At 51.6% G+C, this 6000-nt stretch overlaps 1 protein-coding gene across 3 annotated transcripts in view; it reads right to left on the bottom strand.

Moving 5' to 3' along the window:
- The window catches only part of LOC123046293 (protein argonaute 1B), a 52293-nt gene that overhangs the window by 17200 nt on the left and 29093 nt on the right, over positions 1 to 6000 (bottom strand). Inside the window, exon 1 of one of the 3 annotated variants that reach the window (XM_044469617.1) lies at positions 2053 to 2304. The exons of 1 other annotated variant lie outside the window; for it this stretch is intronic. The gene's annotated coding sequence lies outside the window, so the exon portion shown is untranslated. Of the gene's footprint in view, positions 1 to 2052; positions 2305 to 6000 lie in introns of those variants that run through there. One more of the 3 variants, XM_044469615.1, reaches the window with a different exon arrangement.

The raw sequence follows: 6000 nt of genomic DNA, 5'->3' as shown, positions 1-6000 counted from the left end.
GCATGTGAAGAGAAGGTTGGAGGAACCATTTTTGTGCTTGATATCTTCAGTGTAAACAACATGATAACTTCTGCTTAACTAGCATGATAATTTGCATAGCACACACTTGGTAACTTTTACCCAAAAAAAAAGTCATCAGAACATACCAACATGGGATCTAGTTTCGAAGGTCTCATCGCGACGAATCTTTTATATGAAAATAGTTTTTTCATCGGAGCGACGGTTTGAGCTACAAAGCATTTTAAAATTTTAAAATGGAGAGAATCTTTTGCTGATATCATCTTCTTTTATTACTTTGTGTGCATGCTTAATCAATGTGTTTGGCAAAAAAGAAAGTCTGCATGTGACGGGTGCATGCGTGGGTGTGCATGTGCTCATTTTTGATGGGTGGTTAGGTTGACGAGAGATCGTACGTACCTGTTGCTTAAATACAGACTAGTTGGTAGTTAGCACAATCCTTATCTAAAAATAATTAAGGAGTCCTCTATATATAGCAAACATCGAAATAAACTCAAAGATGGAATTTGAACCACAGCTAATATTATCAACAATAAAAAATAATAAAACTTGGATGGAATAAACGAGAACAAAAAGTTACAAATAAATAGCGTACACTAGAGTCAGTATCACGGGTTTAGGGTTTCCAGCTGTTATGGTGGGATAGCCTCCAACCATGTAATATGTCATGTCCAGAAATCTATAACAGATTATTTAAATACTCGCCAGACAGGAGAAGAAAAGGTTAGCAAAGTGAATGCAATAACATATCATCCAAGTCATAGCTGCCTCATGTTCCCCTAATTTTTCTAGAATGGCAGGGTGGGAGCCCCACCATGGTTTTATCGCTAAAACAAAGCAAGACAGAGTTCCGCGCTGAAAGAGAGGTACTGCTCATAGGCTCATAGCAATTTCAGACGTAATTGCAACATAACCGTCCAGAGTTAAAGTATTCGTTTTCAAGCCTTCTGGCAAAACCAATATCAATATTATTTAAATCATTTCTCAGTATTTACTGACAAGTTGATATACCCAATCCAAGTGATGTCCTCAAACACGTGGACGCACAATGAGAAAACACTTTCTGTACAATAACAGAAACAACCATACTTTCATTTGAACCTCTGTGTTAGTCTGACTAGCTGAGAATAAAATAAATCTAGTAGATTATATCCTTTGAATAAACAGCAGCACCACAAAGAAGTGGGCAAATGAATGATGGAGCTGTATTAAAGCCCAGAAGCATCTATACGAAAAAGAAACAGTTTGTATGCAATAGATGAAATATGTAGGACTCGATATTGAACACCACCACTACAGCACATAATGAGGACATTCTTATTCTTAGGACCATAAGGATTTATGATTGTTTTGCTAACGTCATTTCTAGGACAACTTCCAGTAAGTTATCAACGCACCACGAACACAAATTTTCCCAGTATCGTAGGAGATGCTATATTCTTTGCCGTCTAACGAAGGTACAGGGTACAGCAGCCCACTGGGAAACACTTTGCCTCAACCTGAAGTCTAGAGCAGAAACGCCTTCTTATGAGGCTGCAGTTCATCCCGACTTGATGACGCGTTTAAACAAGCTACACGATCAGTTATGCTTAGTAACTGAAAACAAGAACGAAAACAACCGTCTATACCCCGATTAACAACACTATGCAGAGCTACAGCATTAAGCACGCAAATAACCAGTCTGAAATTGTCGCATGAGCAATGATATACAGAACCAAACAAAAGTGTACGCGCTCCAAAATTAAGGGGAAATGTGGCACACATCGCATGCCGCATGGGAGCTTAGCGGGGGCGAAAAGCATGGGATCAGATCACCCCAAGCTAGATCCGCCGGAATCCGGCGACAAACACCACCGAAATCGAACGAAAACCTCTCAAATTCACTTCCAACAAAACCCTTTCAAAATTGACATATACACCGACACGGGCGCGATTCCACAATCGCCTCCCAATCGACGGAACACGGACGCGCCCGCAAAAAGCTAGCGAAACAAGCAGGAGAAAGGGACCGATCCAGAGAGCGGGGGTCGATACCTGAGCAAGCAAGCTCGGCGAACGGCGGCGCGGGAGGAGGCGGTCTCCGGAAGCCCTAGGCCTCGTCCGAGCTCCCCCCCACTATCTCTCGCACTGGCGCTGCTCCTCCCTCTGTCTCCGCCTCCAGTCACCACCACCCTGCCCTCGGCTGCTTTTTTGAGGAGGGAAAAGACGACGGCCGCTTGCGGTTAACTAGCAGCAGTGAAGCTCGCTGGGGGAAAGAGCCGAAGCGATGGCACAGCGTCAGGGTGGAAGCCCGTGTCATGTCCCGGGCGCGCAACGCGGGGCCGGCGGGTCTTGACCCGGTAACCCTGGGCGGACCCGTTTCCAAGCGAGTTCGTGGTGGGGCCCGGTGCGTACGGACGTGGAGGACGTGGGGGGTTGGCGTATCAATGACAGCGCGGGCCCCGGGGCGGGATTTGGGCCGGATTTGGACGCGAGCGGCTCCTCCGCCCCCCTCGGACGCGACGCCCCGAGTGGGGGATTAATCGGGTCTGCTAAACAAAATTAAACTAAGATAAGTAGTACGCGTTGTGCAAATGGCGGGGCGGGATGTCAGGAGTGGATAACTGCGCGCTCTGCCGCGGCTCCCCAGGGCCCATAGACGTTTCGGCGCCTGATTGGGCGCGCCCCGTTGTGCGCCTCGTGCGCGCCGCACCTTGGCCATCATGGGAGCGCACGCACCCGGTCGCTCGGCACGCTCATTGCCCCGTCGCGCTCGGTGTCAGTACGAGCGAGCAACAGTAATCCCCTCCTGCCAGGAAGAGCATCACGATGCGAGGCAGGCTTTTCCCCGGCGACCGACGGTCGCGCCCGGCGGCACTGGTACTACGTCTGCGCATGCACCGAAGAGGGAATCCGTGGAGGACGTGCGAGGGTGCGACGGGTCACTCGACAAGACCTGTGGGGGCGGGGCGCAATGGGTGGTGCGCGGTACGGTACGGGGGCCGCGCCGCTGCTCGCTGCCGTCCCGTTTTGGTTACGAGGGGAATGGGTCAAAGCGCCGCTCGATGCGTGAGCAGGGAACAGTGACGGGCCTCTGTTGCACGCCGAGGCTACAGGCACAGGGTACCGCGCCCTAGAGGCTGGAGCTACTGGTATGCCCTACCGGTCCAGTGGCTCGGGTTGGTTCCGGCTGCGGGGCGCACGGGCCAGTGCGTGGGGGCACACGCATCGCCGAAGGCAAAGCCGATCGACCGTCCTCAATGACGCGATGGCCCCACGCGTCGCACGGTACCGCCTCGCAGTGGGACGCTTCACCGTGGCTGCTGTGGCCCGGGTCCCTTCTTCTCCCCGGTGTTGCGGGCCGCGGGGACCCATGTGGGGGGCCGTACGCTCTGCTGGGCCCGGGGCCCGAGGTGAGAGGGCGGGGCGGGGCCACGTGAAATGCCAGGCTCTGGGCTGCCTCGGGCCTGGAGACTAGAAAACCACCAACGGCCTTCTCTGGAGCTAGAGAGCCCGGACAACGTAGCTCCCGCTCGATTCTCGAGAAAAAAAACCTAGCTCTCGCTCTCGGCTGCAGCCTCCCATGCTGCAGAGTTGCAGCAGGCTTGTAGCAGAGTTGCAGCCTCGCATGCCATGCACCGAAGGGTTACTCGTAGCCTCGTAGGCAGTACCAGCGATATGCGTAGGCACGAGACACCAGTGTTTCGACCAGGTTCTTGTCCGGTTTCGGTGCTCGGTGCTGCGAGACGCCACGACGGTAGAGTTTTTCAGCTCGTCCAGCTCTGCGGAACGCCTGAAATGCTAGTGTTGCGTTCGGCGGAATCTTAGGTCCGAAAGGCCGGCTTGGACGATGGGAAAGACAGGCAAGTTCTGTCGAAAAAAAGTTGGGAATGGGGACTCGGTGGAAACATTCCCTGGTGAAGTGCTTTTACGAAGTGATGAAGAAGGGATGAACTACTGCATTTCAACCATCTGATTCATGTATGTGTTCTATTTGTAGTGTTCAAGATGAAGACATCTTTCATGCTTTGATGTGTTGTTCTAAAGCTCGTGCTCTACGACTAACCTTGAGAGAGCTGTGGAATATTCCGGATGAAGAGTTTTTCAAGTGCACGGTGTTGGAAATATGCCCTAGAGGCAATAATAAAAGGATTATTATTATATTTTCTTGTTCATGATAATTGTCTTTTATTCATGCTATAATTGTATTATCCGGAAATCGTAATACACGTGTGAATACATAGACCACAATACGTCCATATTAAGCCTCTAGTTGACTAGCTCGTTGGTCAACAGATAGTCATGGTTTCCTGACTATGGACATTAGATGTCATTGACAACGGGATCACGTCATTAGGAGAATGACGTGATGGACAAGACCCAGTCCTAAGCATAGCATTAGATCGCGTAGTTCGTTTTGCTAGAGCTTTTCCAATGTCAAGTATTTTTTCCTTAGACCATGAGATCGTGTAACTCCCGGATACCGTAGGAGTGCTTTGGGTGTACCAAATGTCACAACATAACTGGGTGACTATAAAGGTGCACTACAGGTATCTCCGAAAGTGTCTGTTGGGTTGACACGGATCGAGACTGGGATTTGTCACTCCGTATGGCGGAGAGGTATCACTGGGCCCACTCGGTAGTGCATCATCATTATGAGCTCAAAGTGACCAAGTGTTTGGTCACGGGATCATGCATTACGGTACGAGTAAAGTGACTTGCCGGTAACGAGACTGAATGAGGTATTGGGATACCGACGATCGAGTCTCGGGCAAGTAACGTACCGATTGACAAAGGGAATAGTATACGGGGTTAATTGAATCCTCGACATCGTGGTTCATCCGATGACATCATTGAGGAGCATGTAGGAGCCAACATGGGTATCCAGACCCCGCTGTTGGTTATTGACCGGAGAGCCGTCTCGGTCATGTCTGCATGTCTCCCGAACCCCTACGGTCTACACACTTAAGGTTCGGTGACGCTAGGGTTATTAGGAAGACTTGTATGTGATTACCGAATGTTGTTCGGAGTCCCGGATGAGATCCCGGACGTCACGAGGAGTTCCGGAAGGGTCTGGAGGTAAAGATTTATATATGGGAAGTTGTCATGCGGACACCGGAAAGTTTCGGGGGCATATCGGTATTGTACCGGGGCCACCGGAAGGGTTCCGGGGGTCCACCGGGAGGGGCCACCCCTCTCGGAGGGCCCCATGGGCCGCATGGGGCAGGGAACCAGCCCCTGGAGGGCTGGGCTCCCCCCTTGGGCCCATGCGCCTAGGGTTGGGGGGGGGGACCCTAAAGGGGGCGCACCCCCTTTGCTTGGGGGGCAAGCCCCCTCCCTGGCCACCCCCCCTCTAGATCTCATCTAGAGGGGGGCGGCCCCCTTCCCCCTTCCCCTATAAATAGAGGGGTGAGGGGAGGGCTGAACACCTGATCCAAGGCGCAGCCCCTCCCCTCCCCAACACCTCTCCTCCTCCGTTAGCGCTTGGCGAAGCCCTGTGGGAGTACTGCCTCTCCACCAACACCACGCCGTCGTGCTGCTGCTGGAGCCTTCTTTCTCAACCTCTCCTATCCCCTTGCTGGATCAAGAAGGAGGAGACGTCGTCCGTTCCGTACGTGTGTTGAACGCGGAGGTGCTGTCCGTTCAGCACTTGGTCATCGGTGATTTGGATCACGGCGAGTACGACTCCATCATCCCCGTTCCCTTGAACGCTTCCGCGCGCGATCTACAAAGTGGTATGTAGATGCAATGTCTCTCCCATGACTCGTTTCTTAGATGAACTCATAGATGGATCTTGGTGAAACCGTAGGAAAAATTTAATTTTCTGCAACGTTCCCCAACAGTGGCATCATGAGCTAGGTCTATGCGTAGTTCTCTATTGCACGAGTAGAACACAAATCTGTTGTGGGTGTAGATCTTGTCAACTTGCTTGCCACTACTAGCCTTTTCTTGCTTCAGCGGTATTGTGGGATGAAGCGGCCCGGACCGACCTTACACATACGC

This window comes from Triticum aestivum, chromosome 2B (assembly GCF_018294505.1).
Source record: "Triticum aestivum cultivar Chinese Spring chromosome 2B, IWGSC CS RefSeq v2.1, whole genome shotgun sequence".
NCBI lineage: Eukaryota > Viridiplantae > Streptophyta > Magnoliopsida > Poales > Poaceae > Triticum > Triticum aestivum.
Note: the sequence above shows the minus strand (reverse complement) of the source record. Positions and strands in the feature narration are given on the sequence as shown.